The sequence below is a fragment of the Scyliorhinus canicula genome, chromosome 3, assembly GCF_902713615.1.
Source record: "Scyliorhinus canicula chromosome 3, sScyCan1.1, whole genome shotgun sequence".
Lineage (NCBI taxonomy): Eukaryota > Metazoa > Chordata > Chondrichthyes > Carcharhiniformes > Scyliorhinidae > Scyliorhinus > Scyliorhinus canicula.
Genome location: NC_052148.1, coordinates 84,660,869 through 84,677,853, shown reverse-complemented (window position 1 = coordinate 84,677,853; position 16,985 = coordinate 84,660,869). Strand labels below are relative to the sequence as shown.

At 48.7% G+C, this 16,985-nt stretch overlaps 1 protein-coding gene across 3 annotated transcripts in view; it reads right to left on the bottom strand.

Annotated features, from left to right (window-relative positions):
• Positions 1-16,985, bottom strand: part of LOC119962771 (phospholipid-transporting ATPase ID-like) — a 348,272-nt gene that overhangs the window by 301,278 nt on the left and 30,009 nt on the right. Inside the window, exon 3 of one of the 3 annotated variants that reach the window (XM_038790831.1) lies at positions 1,935-2,088. The exons of the other annotated variants lie outside the window; for them this stretch is intronic. The gene's annotated coding sequence lies outside the window, so the exon portion shown is untranslated. The remainder of the gene's footprint in view (positions 1-1,934; positions 2,089-16,985) is intronic. 3 annotated transcript variants of the gene reach the window in all.

The following is a 16,985-nucleotide window of genomic DNA, read 5'->3' as shown; positions in this document are numbered from 1 at the left end:
TAGAGATGTTGTTGGGCTTACTTGACTGTTGCATCAACGTGAATGGACCAGGACAGACTGTTGGTGATGGTGACCCCCAGGAACTTAAAGCTATCGACCATCTCCACTTCAGAGCCATCGATGTAGATTGGGGGGGGGGGGGGGGGGGGGTATCGTACTATGCTTACTGGTCGATGATCAGTTCCTTGGTCTTTCCAACATTTAGTGAGCGGTTGTTTTTGGTACACCATGTAACCAGGTGATCTATCTCCCTTCAGTAGTCTGATTAGTCGTTGTTTGGGCTATGACCCACCACAGTTGTATCATCCACAAACTTATAGATTGAATTGGAATTAAATCTTGCCACACAGTCGTGCGTGTATAGTGATGGCTGTACTGAGAATTGTATGCAGTTGTGTGTCGAATGTGGTCAATCATCCAAGGTATTTGTTCCTGGGGGTTTGAGGCATGGGGCGCGATTCTCCGCTGCCCAGGTCAGGTGGGAGAATCGTGGGAGGGCCGCTCTGGTCCCCCCCCCACGATTCTCCCACCCCCCCCCCCCAAAATGGAGTGTCGCAAAACGTGACACGCCGCTCGGAGAATCGCGGGTCGCCGTTTTGCATGGCGACCCGCGATTCCCCGGCCTGGATGGGCCAAGCGGCCTGCCGTTCCCGACCTGTTCACGCCGGCGGCAACCACACCTGGTCGCTGCCGGCGTGAACATGGCGCCAAAGGTGAGTTTGTGGCTTGTGGGGGAGCGGAGAGGGGATTGAGCACCACGGCCGTACTCGGGAGGGGACTGGCCCGCGATCGGTGCCCACCGATCGTTGGGGCGGCGTCTCCAAGGGACGCACTCTTTCCCCTCCGCCGCCCCGCAAGATCAAGCTGCCATGTCTTGCAGGGCAGCGGAGGGGGAGACGACAACCGCGCATGCGCGGCTGTCGTCTGAGTCTCCTCCCATACCTTGCCTCAGATCTGCAACCCAGGGTAATCATTCTTATTTTTTTATTCATTCATGGGATGTGACTGTCTCTGGCTGGGCCAGCATTTGTTGCCCATCCCCTGAGGCAACTAAGAATCAGCCACATTGACTGATTCATTTGATTAGAAAATAATACTACAAACCACAAAATTAATTTCTTGGACACAGGTGGGCTCAGTAAAAGTCTATACATTCCAATTCCTTTGGGAGGATTTCAAAGTAAGGTATGTTTTGACATGAATAATTTCTTGGTTGTAAATAACAAAAAAAATGTGTTGAAGGTAAATAAAAGCTATCTCTTAACTGTTCAAACGAGGCAAAATGACGAAATGCAACTTTTCGTTTATGTCTCCAAATTGTAAAAATCACATTTGATTTAGGAGGAAAACGTGGTTGGGCTATGAATGGAGGTATGTGATAAATTACAGTCTGCTTTTAACTATTTCCGTATTTTCAAAGAATATTTTAGTATAAAGTTATTACCTGTTACCACATTCACTGCAGAAAATAAAAGTGCTGGAAGGCAGGTGTGAATGCTGACACTTCTTTCAATAGCAAGCCATGATAGAATATCTGTCACCTGGGAAACTATCCTGCCAGTACACTAGTGCTCTTGCATTAGCCACGCAGTAATAATGCTGAAAATGTGGCAAATCCTATGCCAACTGTATTACGTTAATTTATTTTGGCTATACAGTGCACTTTAAAGCCCCAAATAAATGGCATTACAATAGAGTCCAAGCTTTAAAAAAGGATTTGGTTATAATAAAAAGATTGGCAAATTCTGGAAGAGGTAAAGAAGTCTTGACAAGGGAGCTATTTTAATAGCATTCATGCGCCCATTTATAGAAAGCAGTAAAACTCTCCATTTTTTTATATTTTGTGTCAGTTGTTCTTACATTTCTGAAAAATTCAGTTCAAACACATTTTTGAATTTCTAGATATATTTTAATTCCCAGATATTTAATCATACCTTCTGCAATTTTAACTGGTAAAGTACGTAAAAATTTAGGATCCGGTTTAGCGGTGAGTGGCATAAATTCACCTTTGTCCCAATTGATGGTATATCCTGAAATCTCACCAAATGTTTTAACAAGATCTAGCAAAGGAGAGACAGATTGTTCAGGCTGAGAGAGATAAAAGATAATGTTGTCAGTATACAAGAATATAATAATCTTTATTATTGTCACAAGTAGACTTACATTAACACTGTAATGAAGTTATTGTGCAAAACCCCTAGTCGCCACACTCCGGTGCCTGTTCAGGTACACAGAGAGAATTCAGAATGTCCAATTCACCTAACAGGCAGATCTTTCAGGACTTGTGGGAGGAAACCGGAGCACCCGGAGGAAGCCCACGCAGACATGGGGATAACGTGTAGGCTCGGCACAGACAGTGACCCAACCTGGGAATTAAATCTGGGACCCTGGCGTTGTGAAGCAACAGTGCTAACCACTGTGCTACCACGCTACCCATATGTGATGGTTCCTGTCTCCTACATTTGATATAGCAATACCCGAATGGTTTCTTACACCCCTAGCAAGTGGCCCTATTGCGATTGCAAATAGTAATGGTGAGAGGGGGGCACTCCTCCATCTTGTGCCTCGATGAAGTGATTTCTCTTGGTTGGTGAGAAGAGATATATTTGGGTGCGCATCCAGGAAATGAAAGGATCCCCAAGCCTGAACTCACCAAGCACCGTTAAAATATTTTCCACCACCTGCACTAATATTGCCATATGTGGTTTAGTGTCTAATTTTACTTTATACGATTCCTATGAAGTACCTTGGGATTTTTTATTATGTTCAATTGTGGTTGTCTGCCCCAGGAGCTAAGTTTCCTTTGAGTCACTTTCAGCTGCACCTGCAAATTCCCAACTGCTTAGCTTTGGACATTCATTTGTCACAATAATGTTGCAGCTCAGCCATAGTCTCACCTCTACCTTTGGTGTCCTTGTCTTGAGTGAAATACTTACTTTGTTTTTTGTATGCTTGTCTGTCCAACTGTATCATGGCTCAGTGAAGCCGAAGATGGTTTGGTGAAACTTTCAGAGTTTGACCAATACCTTTCAACCTATCAAGTTCCTCCACTACAGTCACCACATCCTAATTCCAATCCCTGCTGTCACCATCCAACCTCTCCTGTTACTGTTGATTCCCTTATTGTTTGTGTGGATATTCCTGTTCTTCCCCGGTTCCTTCAATGCAGATGTCCTCATATTTCTTGTTAATCTTCTTCTTGAATCTATCTGAATCCTTACTCTTTTGAGATTCCCCTTCACCCCCAGGACGTGAGACCATGACCTTGGAATTACCAACTTATTGGATCCAAATTCCTGCCCTGAACGTGACTGTGCCCTCTATCCCAGAACCATGGGAGGAATTCTCCGCAACGCCCGACGCCGTCGTGAAACCCAGAGTGTTTCACGACGGCGTCGGAGGCCGCTCCTCGCCCCCTATTCTCCCCCCCCCCCCCCCCGAGGCTAGGAGCGGCGTTCCGTAAATGTGCCAGATTTGTGACAAGGACAGGGGTTGTTCCTGTGGCAATGCAAAGCTAGGCCTCTCAAAACAACCTAGTATGCATCTCAGCTCCTTCACTTCACCGAATCCTGCAATATACAGTGAGTGCAATGTACTCTCATAATTAGCTACACCTCATCCATTAATACTGTCTGTTATAACCCGCACGAGACTTACAGAGTTGGAGCAATCACTCTCCCCATGAGTCTCACCGAATATGAGCTCCCTCGCTACGGGGGTGGGGAGCCCAAGGACAATCACGATTGACATCTGTATAAAGTCTGCCAGGTATAATAATATTGATAATAATCTTTATTATTGTCACAAGTAGGCTTACATTAACACTGCAATGAGGTTGCTATGAAAATCCCCTAGCCGCCACACTCCGGCGCCTGTTCGGGTACACAGAGGGAGAATTCAGAATGTCCAATTCACCTAACAGCAGGTCTTTCTGGACTTGTGGGAAACTGGAGCACCCGGAGGAAACTGTTGCAGATACAGGGAGAACAGGCTGACTCCGTAAAGACAATGACCTAAGCCGGAATCGAACCAGGGACCCTGGCGCTGTGAGACAACAGTGCTAACCACTGTGCTACCTGTGTCATCCATATAGAACCGACAGCACAGACCCTGCTAGGATTTGATGTATATTGTAAATATAACAGCATTTCAATAAACCAAGTTTTCAAAACTGGTGACGAGGAGAAAACTGGATTACAGTCGATGCTGCTGCACTCTCACATCCCTTTCACTGCTGGACTAAGGTTGGAGAGTGTTTTTTTATAATAATAAAATCTTTGTTAGTGTCACAATTAGGCTTATATTAATATTGCAATGAGGTTACTGTGAAAATATTCTAGTCACCACATTCCGGCTCCTGTTCGGGTACACAGAGGGAGAATTAGTTTGAAGACTAAGCATTCTGTGTGGACTGAGTGATGCACTATCAATTACCACAAAGACGAGAATAGTGGAACAATTGAGGCTTTATTGAGCAAGATGCTGTGCCTCCTGTAGCTGGAACCAGAATGGCTGCAGCATCAAAGAGCACACACTTTTATACGGCGCCTGCTGGGTGGAGCCAGCAGGCAGGGCTTTACCGTTGTACCCTTAACATACAGGCAGTGCCATAATACATATAATATGCCACTAGTGGTGACTACCACATTCACCCCGTTAAAAAAAAAAAAAAGAGTCCGGCGGGGTGGTGGAAACCATTATAAATGAACTCTGTCGGGGGCCTTGACCCTCCTCTGCGATTGCCTCAGTCCTGGTGGCGATGTGGGCGCCGATTTGGTCACCTGCGACTCTGGGAGCGTGTTGTCCTCGTCTTCGTCACCCGAGTGGATCCAGTGGGAGGACGGATACTGCTGGGGTGGGGGCTGCGATGAGGTTCGCTGGAGGGAGGCTGAGTGGCACGGGGGTGAATGAGGCAACCGGATGGGTGGGGGGGCAGTGTCAGGTCGGTGGTCGTGGTTAGGGATCCAGCGGGTGCCAGGTCCCGGAGGGAGACTGTGTCCTGGCACCATTCGGGGTGTGCCACGTAGGCGTACTGCGGGTTTGCATGTAAGAGGTGGACCTTTTTGACCAAGGGGTCCGACTTATGGGTGCGCACATGCTTCTGGAGGGGGACGGGTGCAGGAACTGTCAGCCATGTTGGGAATGAGACCCCGGAGGTGGACCTCCTGGGTAAGGCAACACCCGTTCATGAGGGGTCTCGTTAGTTGCGGTGCAGAGGAGCGATCGGATGGAATGGAGCGTGTCGTGGAGGACCTCCTGCCAGTGGGAGACCAGGAGATTTTTAGACCGCAGGGCCAGCAGGACGGCCTTCCAGACCGTCCCCTTCTCCCTCTCCACCTGCCCGTTTCCCCGGGGGTTGTAGCTGGTCGTCCTGCTCGAGGCGATGCCCTTGCAGAGCAGGAACTGACGCAGCTCATCGCTCATGAAAGAGGATTCCCGATCGCTGTGGATGTAAGTGGGGAAACCAAACAGAGTGAAGATGCTGTGCAGGGCTTTTATTACCATGGCAGAAGTCATATCGGGGCATGGGATGGCAAAAGGGAACCAGGAGTACTCATCAATCCGTTCAGAAAGTACGTGTTGCGGTCGGTGGAGGGGAAGGGCCCTTTGAAGTCCATGCTGAGGCCCTCAAAGGGGCGGTGGGCCTTCACCAGGTGCGCTCTATCTGGCGGGTAGTAGTGCGGCTTGCACTCTGCACAGACGTCGCAGTCACTGGTGACGGTCCTGACCTCCTCAATGGAGTAGGGCAGGTTGCGGGCCTTAATGAAATGGAAGAACCAGGTGACCCCCGGATGGCAGAGGTCAGGGGGCTCGTTAAGCTACCCGGGCGATACAAGATCTCAATTATAGGTGGAGAACTCAATCCTCCCCCTCAAGATTGTCATTTTCGATCTTGCCCCGCTGTGTATAATTAAACAGAAAGGCAATCGACCGTTGGTCAGTGAGGAGAGTGAATCTCCTGCCAGCCAGGTAATGCCTCCAATGTCGCACAGCTTCCACAATGGCTTAGGCCTCCTTTTCGACAGAGGAGCGCTGAATTTCGGAGGCATGGAGGGTGCGCGAAAAGAAGGCCACGGGCCTGCCTGCCTGGTTGAGGATGGCGGCCAGAGCTACGTCCGTGCATCGCCCTCTACCAGAAAGGGGACTCGTCGACCGCAAGCATTGTGGCCTTAGCGATGTCTGACTTGATGCGGTTGAAGGCCTGGCGGGCCTCAGCGGCCAGGGGGAAAACTGTGGACTGAATGAGTGGGCGGGCCTTGTCCGCATAATTAGGGATCCACTGGGCATAGTAGGAGAAAAACCCCAGGCATTGTTTCAGGGTCTTGAGGCAGTGGGGGAAGAGGGAGTTCCATGAGGTCGGGGTCAGGCCCTGGACTCCATTTTCTATGACATAGCCAAGGGTGGCTAAGCGATTGGTGCGGAACACGCATTTCTCCTTATTGTATGTGAGATTAAGGAGTTTGGCGGTCAGGAGGAATTTGTGGAGGTTTGCGTCGTGGTCCTGCTGATCGTGGCCGCAGATGGTGACTTTATCTAGGTACGGGAAGGTGGCCCGCAATCCGTACCTGTCAACCATTTGGTCCATCTCTCGCTGGAAGACCGAGACCGCATTAGTGATGCCGAAGGGAACACTAAGGAAATGATAGAGCCGGCCATCTGCTTCGAACGTAGTGTATTGGCGGTCCTCCGGGCGGATGGGGAGCTGGTGGCAGGCGGACTTCAGGTCCACTCTGGAAAAGACTCGATACTGCACAATCTGATTGACCATGTCAGAAATGCGTGGGAGGAGGTACGTGTCGAGCTGCGTGTACCGATTGATGGTCTGACTGTAGTCAATGACCATCCGGTGCTTCTCCCCAGTCTTCACTACTACGACTTGAGCTCTCCAGAGGCTGTTGCTGGCCTCAATGACCCCTTACCGCAGAAGCCGTTCGACCTCCGACCCGATGAATGTCCTGTCCTGGGCACTGTACCGTCTGCTCCTAGTGACAATGGGTTTGCAATCCGGGGTGAGGTTCGCAAACAGGGAAGGTGGATCGACCTTAAGGGTCGTGAGGCCGCAGGTGATGGGGGGGGGGGGGGGGGGGGGGGGGGGGTCTGCCGAATTTTAAAGTTAGGCTTTGGAGATGGCACTGAAAATCCAGGCCAAGTAACAGGTGGTGGAGGACGTAGAGCCGGAAGTTGCTGAACTCTACACCTTGGATGGTGAAGGTCGTGATGCAGTAGCTCCGGATTTCCACGGAATAGGATACGGAGGCCAGGGTGATTTTCTGGGTGACGGGGTGTACCGGGAGGCAGCAGCGCCTTACCGTAGTGGGTGGATGAAGCTCTCGGTGCTCCCGGAGTCAAAGAGGCAGGTCGTCTCGTGCCCATCGATCTTCACCGTTGTCGTCGCGTTTGCGAGATTGCAGGGTCGGGACTGATCCAGGATGATAGAGGCTAGCTGCAGCAGATGCTGAGAGGTCCCAGGCTGGTCAGCGGTGGTGGAGGTAGCGGCAGGCGATGAACGGCCAGATGAGCAGGGGTCCTGAGGCACCGTCCAAAATAGCACCCAAGATGGCGGCGCCCACAGGGCGCACATGGTGTGCGGCATCAAAGATGGCGACGCCCATGGACCACACGTGGCTTGCGGTGAGGAAGATGGTGGCGCTCATATGCCGCACGTGGCTTGCGAAGGGGAAAATGGCGGCGCCCCTGGGGCGCACGTGGGGGGGCATAGGAACGCCGGGCCTGGAAACAGCGGCGACCAACCGGGCCTGGCAAACAAAAACAAAGTGTCCCTTCTTCCCACACCCGTTGCAGGTCGCGCTCCGCTGTCTTGGGTGTTTGATTTGCCCACAAAAATAACACTTGGGCCCCCCAGAGTTGGCTGGCTGCCGCGCAGCGCAGGCTTGCCGTGAGTTGGAGTCGGCAGCTGGTGGGGCCCACGATAGTGCCGCGCGGTCGGGGGCGTAGGACTGAATGTTAGGGAGGCCACTTCTAAAGAATTAGCGAGCTGCCTAGTTCCTGCAAGATCAAGCGTACCCCCTTACAGTAGCCGCTGGCGGACGTACGCAGACTTCATGCCTGTGACGTAAGCGTCTCAAATTAAAAGTTTGGTGTGCTGGACTGCCGAAACTGCCTGCCAGTCACAGTTCCTACCTAGGATGTACAGGGCACACCAGAAATCGTCCAGAGTCTCCCCAGGGAGTTGCTGTCTTGTGGCCAGGAGGTGCCTGGCATATACTAGATTCACTGGTCGAACATAATGTCTCTTCAGTAGCTCCATCACTTCGGAGTAGGTGGGCGCATCCCGGATGAGGGGAAAAATGTCAGGGCTCACCTGTGAATAGAGGACTTGGAACTTCTGCGAGTCCGAGGGCTCTTCAGCGGCGGTTCTGAGGTAGCTTTCGAAGCAGGCCAGCCAGTGGTCAAAGACGGACGTAGCATTGGCTGCTTGAGGGCTCAGCTGCAGGCGGTCAGGTTTGATGCGGAGATCCATCGTTTTAAAAATCTTGCTGAATAAATTGATGCACTATCAATTACCACAAAGACGAGAATAGTGGAACAATCAAGGCTTTATTGAGCATTCTGTAGCTGGCGGAGAGCACACACTTTTATAAACCGCCTGCTGGGTGGAGCCAGCAGGCAGGGCTTTACTGTTGTACTCTTAATATATGGGCAGTGCCATAATACATATAATATGCCACTAGTGGTGACTACCACACTGAGCCAACGTGCTCCTTTGTTAGAGGCAGCCATGAAGTACCTACATTATCTTTGGTTAGAGGCAGCCATGATGTACCTACATTTAAAAACTTTGTTCTGTGTGTTCCAAATTTGTAGAGATTTCAGTATTTTCTCTGTAAACTCACTGCACATCAAATTTACTATTCGGGGATTTTCACATAGCGAAGACTGTGGCTTTTTAACTTTATTTTAAGATTACACAGGGGGAAAGAAAGATCCCAGAAGAAAGGAAGAAAGCCATTTTAGAGATGCCCAAACCCCAGACCGTAAGAGGAGTTAGGCAAGTACTAAATGAATACTTTTCGTCAGTATTCACTCAAGAAAAAGATAATATTGTGGAGGAGAATGCTATCAGAATAGATGGCATTGAGGTGCGTAGGGAAGAAGTGTTGGCAATTCTGGACAAGGTGAAAATAGTTAAGTCCCCGGGGCCTGATGGGATTTATCCTAGGATTCTCTGGGAAGCCAGGGAAGAGATTGCTGAGCCTTTGGCTTTGATTTTTAGGTCATCATTGGCTACAGGAATAGTGCCAGAGGACTGGAGGATAGCAAATGTGGTCCCTTTGTTCAAGAAGGGGAGTAGAGATAACCCCGGTAACTATAGGCCGGTGAGCCTAACGTCTGTGGTGGGTAAAGTCTTGGAGAGGATTATAAAAGATACGATTTATAATCATCTAGATAGGGATAATATGATTAGGGACAGTCAGCATGGTTTTGTGAAGGGTAGGTCATGCCTCACAAACCTTATCGAGTTCTTTGAGAAGGTGACTGAACAGGTAGACGAGGGTAGAGCAGTTGATGTGGTGTATATGGATTTCAGTAAAGCGTTTGATAAGGTTCCCCACGGTCGGCTATTGCAGAAAATACGGAGGCTGGGGATTGAGGGTGATTTAGAGATGTGGATCAGAAATTGGCTAGTTGAAAGAAGACAGAGAGTGGTAGTTGATGGGAAATGTTCAGAATGGAGTTCAGTTACGAGTGGCGTACCGCAAGGATCTGTTCTGGGGCCGTTGCTGTTTGTCATTTTTATAAATGACCTAGAGGAGGGCGCAGAAGGATGGGTGAGTAAATTTGCAGACGACACTAAAGTCGGTGGAGTTGTAGACAGTGCGGAAGGATGTTGCAGGTTACAGAGGGACATAGATAAGCTGCAGAGCTGGGCTGAGAGGTGGCAAATGGAGTTTAATGTGGAGAAATGTGAGGTGATTCACTTTGGAAAGAATAACAGAAATGCGGAATATTTGGCTAATGGTAAAATTCTTGGTAGTGTGGATGAGCAGAGGGATCTCGGTGTCCATGTACATAGATCCCTGAAAGTTGCCACCCAGGTTGATAGGGTTGTGAAGAAGGCCTATGGTGTGTTGGCCTTTATTGGTAGAGGGATTGAGTTCCGGAGCCATGAGGTCATGTTGCAGTTGTACAAAACTCTAGTACGGCCGCATTTGGAGTATTGCGTACAGTTCTGGTCGCCTCATTATAGGAAGGACGTGGAAGCTTTGGAACGGGTGCAGAGGAGATTTACCAGGATGTTGCCTGGTATGGAGGGAAAATCTTATGAGGAAAGGCTGATGGACTTGAGGTTGTTTTCGTTAGAGAGAAGAAGGTTAAGAGGTGACTTAATAGAGGCATACAAAATGATCAGAGGGTTAGATAGGGTGGACAGCGAGAGCCTTCTCCCGCGGATGGAGGTGGCTAGCACGAGGGGACATAGCCTTAAATTGAGGGGTAATAGATATAGGACAGAGGTCAGAGGTGGGTTTTTTACGCAAAGTGTGGTGAGGCCGTGGAATGCCCTACCTGCAACAGTAGTGAACACGCCAACATTGAGGGCATTTAAAAATTTATTGGATAAGCATATGGATGATAAGGGCATAGTGTAGGTTAGATGGCCTTTAGATTTTTTTCCATGTCGGTGCAACATCGAGGGCCGAAGGGCCTGTACTGCGCTGTATCGTTCTATGTTCTATGTTCTATGTTCTATGTACTGGGGACTATTCGACTACTGTAGGGCCTTTGTGTATAAGTACTCAGAGCTTGTTGGGACACTGCAAGCACTAACCCCAGGGGGTTAGGCAGTCCCGAGAGCAGGTAGAATGGGGACCGTAGCAGGATACCGCTTTCAAGAAAAAATTAATTGAAACATGCCCTCACGTTATATTGGGATAGTGGAGAGGGGCATTGCACCAGTCAGGGGCCAGAAACACAGGGACCGAATGTGACCAGTATTAAGAGGTAGTAAACTAGTATGTTCAATAAAAGAAAATCGTCTTATTATAAACACAAAAAGAAATTCTACTCGAGGAGCAGTCAGAGCTCTGTGCAGAAAATTACTTTGAAACTGTGGTAGGTCCACAGTGTATAAAAGACTTAGCATGGGATAGCGCCCATCAAGGGAGATAAACAGATTAAGCAAATGTGAAGGTGCTGGTGGTGGAAGAGGTTTAAAAGAGATAGCCAGAATCGAGCAGCATATAGTCTGTGCCCAATGTGAGCCAGGGGGCACCGAAGTTTGCAACGAAAGGGAAAAGGGTATTTAGGTTTATCAGACTCCTGGATAACAGATGCGTAGCCTATGGGGGAGGTGCTGGACATGCAGAGAATTAAAGATTGGGAAAAAGAAAGGGATTGCATCCGCAGCCAGACCCCAAAGGCAGCGGACAGAGTCATGATTAAAGTGCTTCCAGAAAGGGAAGCCTTACAGCCCAGATGGGAGGACCGCATGGAGTGATTGTTGCAGGGGATTCATGTGCCTTGAAAGGAAAGGCTCCCTGAGGTGGAAACACTATACCCAGTTTAAGTTGTGTAAAGAATTTAAAGAGATCTAACTTTCCCGCCGGCTGGATGGGTTAATATCACCTTCTTCCTAGCGTTTATACGGGGAGGAGGATGTCAGCCAGCGCCCAAGACAAGGCGCCCAGCCCCCATAGGGGGGACAGGAACACCACGAGGACTTTGAATCGGGGAGCTCTCACCGGCGACCACACATTGGAAAGTAACAGAAGAGAAGAACAATTTCTGCAGGAACTCCGAGAAGGACAATGTTTCGCCACCTTCACAGATTCGGGATTTTGTTACTTGGACTGTTACACAAAATGACATTTGCGCATAAAAGGCATCTATGATGTACACACGGGTTTGGGAATGTGGGGTTATACATGTAATGTAACAGGATCACAAGGCGAATCTTGGGTATTTGGTCCGTATTTAGATGTAACAGCCGGATGGGCCAGTCTGCCCCCCTTTGTGTGGGAGCCTGGCCTTGGAGGGTTGTACTGTCAGGAATATTGCACACATGTGACAGACAAATTAGGATGTAAAGATGTAAGATGCTACAATCTCAGCACTTGTGGATATCAAAAGCCCACAAAATGCCCCCATATGGTTGAACTTCCCCCGGACAGGTTAGTTAGGATTGGGCAGCCAAAATTACTACTCCACGATATCACCATGGTGTCGCTAGATGTCACATATAATGTTACACGGTTATTGGACGTTTTGCGCTCCAAATGCTATGATCACCCTAGTGCTACAATTTGGGCAGAGACCAGACTGCAGGAAGCCATAGACGACTATACCTACAGGATCGCCCCAGAATCAAAGTTATACAGGCGCAGCAAACGCAGTATCCCAGGGGACGTTGGTGGGTTGTTTGGCAGCACAAATTCTGTTATGAATTCAGCACAATTAGCGGAAGCTAACAGTTATGCCTCCTGGGTAGCAGCCAAAGTAGGAAAGGGGCTGCAGTACAGAGCTTATGGGACTGATAATGCACTGTCTGCCATAAACCTACAAGGAGAAGGGCTAGTGCGAGTCTTAGATATGCTATCAGCAGGAATAATTAACACCACAGAAGAGCAAGGGAAGGCAGGGATTGCGATACATTGGCAAGGGATGCAATTCACAGTATCAAAGCTGACATCACAGACTTCTGATTTGGAACCATCCCGCGGCATCTGTTCGCCTCCCTACACATGCTAAATCTCTTAAATTTACATAGGGACAGGAATGACCTTATGGTCACCAGGCCACGCGACAAACCAATTGAGTGAGGGATGAGATTCATAATGGCGGCCCCTCAGGAAGGTCAAACAAAGGACACCTTTGAGGACAGTTATAGGTTTGAATCCCTGGGGACAGTACAGGAGGGCTGGGTCTATCGAACTAGATTCAGAGGGTACACTGCACACAGCGAAGGTTTGGCATACCTAAGCACTGCGGCGTGCTGTTCAGAATCAATACATTGAAACCACATTTGGAGTATTGTGTGCAGTTCTGGTCACCTCATTATAGAAAGGATGTGGAAGCATTGGAAAGGGTGCAAAGGAGATTTACCAGGATGCTGCCTAGATTGGAGGGTAGGTCTTATGAAGAAAGGTTGAGGGAGCTAGGGCTTTTCTCTTTGGAGCGGAGGAGGATGAAAGGCGACTTAATAGAGATTTATAAGATGATGAGGGGGATAGATAGAGTGGACGTTCAGAGAATATATCCTCGGGTGGATGTAGCTGTTACAAGGGGGCATAACTATAAGGTTCAGGGTGGGAGATATTGGAGAGATGTCCGAGGTAGGTTCTTTTCTCAGAGAGTGGTTAGAGTGTGGAATGGACTGCCTGCTGTGATAGTGGAGTCGGACACTTTAGGAACTTTCAAGCGGTTATTGGATAGGCACACGGAGCACACCAGAATGACAGGGAGTGGGATAGCTTGATCTTGGTTTCAGACAAAGCTCGGCACAACATCGAGGGCCGAAGGGCCTGTTCTGTGCTGTACTGTTCTATGTTCTACTATATCGTGTGTGCATGTAAAACCCTCGAGCCCCTGTCTAATACCAGTAAAGTGATGGTCAACATACTGCCTTTACGGGACGCCTTCAAAGCTATACAGGTGGGGCCAACACAGTGATGCTTCACAACGCCAGAGACGGAGCTCATCTCAGGGGGTTTACTCTGTGGTAGCAGCCATAGCTTCTTTTTGCAAGTCACATTGACAGTGGGAGAATTTTACCTGCCAGGGTGCACATCAGGGTATTTATTCAGAGCATGGTGGGATGATTCCCTGTACATTGACAAGACACAGGACAGTATAATTCGAAAGGCAATGAAACGCGCCACAGAATTAGCCCAGGATTATACCAGGCAGTCTGCAGAACGAACTAGCAAGGGGAGAATTCAGGTGAACTTAGCGCTCCAGACCGCCATCAAGATAGGACTCTCAGGGGCACACCACTGGTGGGACATATTCGAAGGGGGTCATTCAGCAGGCATATGGGACACAGTGAGATTAGGGATAACCCTGGGGACATGAGCTGTACTGATATGGGCAACAGTTATGTGCTGCAAGCAAAGAAAGGCAGGGGAAAGGCCAATTTCCCCTCAGTACATCCCAATGGCATTCGCCCAAGATGGGGGAGGGGAGGAGAAAGGAGTGGCTGGAATTTACAGCCATGTTGTTTGGGACACGTTCCATGGAACCTGAGGGCTGGCAACCCGATAGGATCAGGTGCGGTCGGTGTCTTCAACAAATAAGTAAAACGGTAGGAAGTCACACATGGGCGAGCCGGCATGATCAATCCACAAGATGGCTATGAAATATGTCTTTAACCAAAGGAAGCACACAGAGAGAAGTGAGTGTTTATATGGCTTTCTTGGGTACGTATATTACCAAGAGCCATCAGGGAGAGAGTGTTGGCGGAAGAAATTTCTGTATGTGTCAGGATAGGTATAATAAAGATATTGTTATAGCACAGGTCAAGGGCAAACCAGAAGGCAAGGGGTTAAACATATACCAAGGGAAAACCAGCAAGCAAGGGGTTAAAGTCACCCCCATTGGAAATTATTTAATCATCTCACAGAGTATTTGAATATGGAAAGGGAAACACAGGGGGCCCCAGTAAGTCTAAGAGATCCATTGTCTAACACATTTGCACCTCTTCTCGAAGTTAAATATGTAAAGCTCAAACCCATGAGATTGTAAGGAAACATTGTATTCTTTAATCATTTTCCCATTACGGGGACCAGAAAATATGCATACTGATCATTTTGTATTGTTCCGAATGATTCAGTGATGTCAATACCTGTTTGTGACTCCAAAGAACTTTAAATATATATGCATGTAATTCTGAGGACAGGCAGAGCTGGCTTTTGCGAGCTGCAGGGTCCGTCTCTCCTGCGTGCACACGGTATCCAAATTAAACTAAGTTTTACAAACACCACGCGGTCGAGAACTGACTTTGAGGTTTTTCTTCCCTCCTACAGTGAACTATTACGGAAAGTTCATACCCTGCCTCACAACCAAGTTAGCCCCCCTACACCTCCTTTTGAAAAAGAACCAGGAATAGGAATGGAAGAAACAACAGGAAGAAGCAGCCGCACAATTAAAAAAACAATTGACTTCCTCAGGCTTGGTACCACACTATGATGTCGCCAAACCATTAATCGTCTCGTGTGACGCATCAGCGGACGGTATTGGCGCCGCTTTATCACACCGCATGGAAAATGGCAGAAAGAGCCTAACTGCTTTCGGCTCCTGGACACTGGCCATGGCCAAGCGCAATTAAGCACAAATTGAGAAAGAGGGTCTGGCAGTTGTCTTCGCCTTGAAGGAATCCCATTCAGTATGTGTACTGTCAGTGATTCATGATCATCACAGACCGCAAACCGTTGCTAGAACTTTTTAAAGAAGACAAGGCGATTCTGCTCATCGCCTCTGCCAGGATACAGCATTGAGTCCTCCCTCTGGCTGCCTATGAGTATTCATTTGAACATCGTCCAGACACCCAGATCGCTAATGTGGATGCATTAAGCCGGCCTTTTCCTATGCTCCCTCCTTCTCCTCCCAGGACTGATGAGGTAGTGGCCACACTCAACTTTATGAATTAATTGCTGGTTACAGCTTCCCAAAACCGTAAGTGGATAAAGACTGGTCCTTTCAAAAGTACGACACATAGTCCTATATGGGGTCAGCATAGAATACTGCCAAACAAGTTACAGGCATTTTCAATGAAAATATCTGAGTTTAGCGTAGAAGATGGCATACTTTTGTGGGCCGCGCCGTCGTCGTCCCAGCAAAGAAATAAGTCCTGATTCGGGGAGGGATCTGCACAATGGGCACATGGGGGTGTCCAAAATGAAAATGCTCGTCTGCAGCTACGTTTGGTGTCCGGGCTCAGGCGCAGAGATAGAGAGGGTAACCCAGCAATGCAGCGTATGTCAGGAACAACAAAAGCTTCCGCCAGCCGTGTCTCTTCACCTGTGGGAATGGCCAAGGCGATTATTGGTGCTGTTACACGCTGACTTCACGGGCCCATTTCAAGGCTCCATGTTCTTTCTTCTAATAGTAAGAGGTCTTACAACACCAGATGAAGTCCAACAGGTTTGTTTTGAATCACTAGCTTTCGGAGTGCAGCTCCTTCCTCAGGTGAATGAAGAGTTGGGTTCCAGAAACACATATATAGACAAAGTCAATGATGCAAGACAATACTTTGAATGAGAGTCTTTGCAGGTAATTAAGTCTTTACAGGTCCAGATGGAGCGACTGGAGAGAGGGATAATCATAGGTTAAAGAGGTGTGAATTGTCTCAAGCTAGTACAGTTGGGAGGATTTTGCAAGCCCAGGCCATATGGTGGGGGGTGAAAGTAATGCGACATGAATCCAAAGTCTTGGTTGAGGCCGTACTCATGTGTGCGGAACTTGGTTATCAGTTTCTGCTCAGCGATTCTGCGTGGTCATGCGTTCTAAAGGCTGCCTTGGAAAACGCTTACCCGAAGATCAGAGGCTGAATGCCCTTGACTGCTTAAGTGTTCCCTGACTGGAAGAGAACATTCCTGCCTAGTGATTGTCACATGATTTCCGTTCATCCGTTGTCGCAGCATCTGCATGGTCTCACCAATGTACCACACCTCGAGACATCCTTTCCAATAGTGTACGAGACATTCAGCCTCAGATCTTCGGGTAAGCGTTCTCCAAGGCGGCCTTCAGGATGCTCAACAATGCAGAATCGTTGTTCGGAACCTTGCAGAAGGCGTCCAGTGGATCCCAGGGACCATCGTCCGCCAGTACCTAATTAAGTTCAGGCATGAATCCGGGCCATGAGAAGGCACTTCGATCAGACAAGGTCTGGAAAACCAGTCTTACGAAAGATTCCTCGGGAGAGGAAAATTACAATCAAATCAAATCTGATGCGAGTTGATGCGGGTCAAGACGCCAAAATGGGAGCGGTTGTAGATATGGATTCTGAAATGGAAACCAAAGCGTCGGAA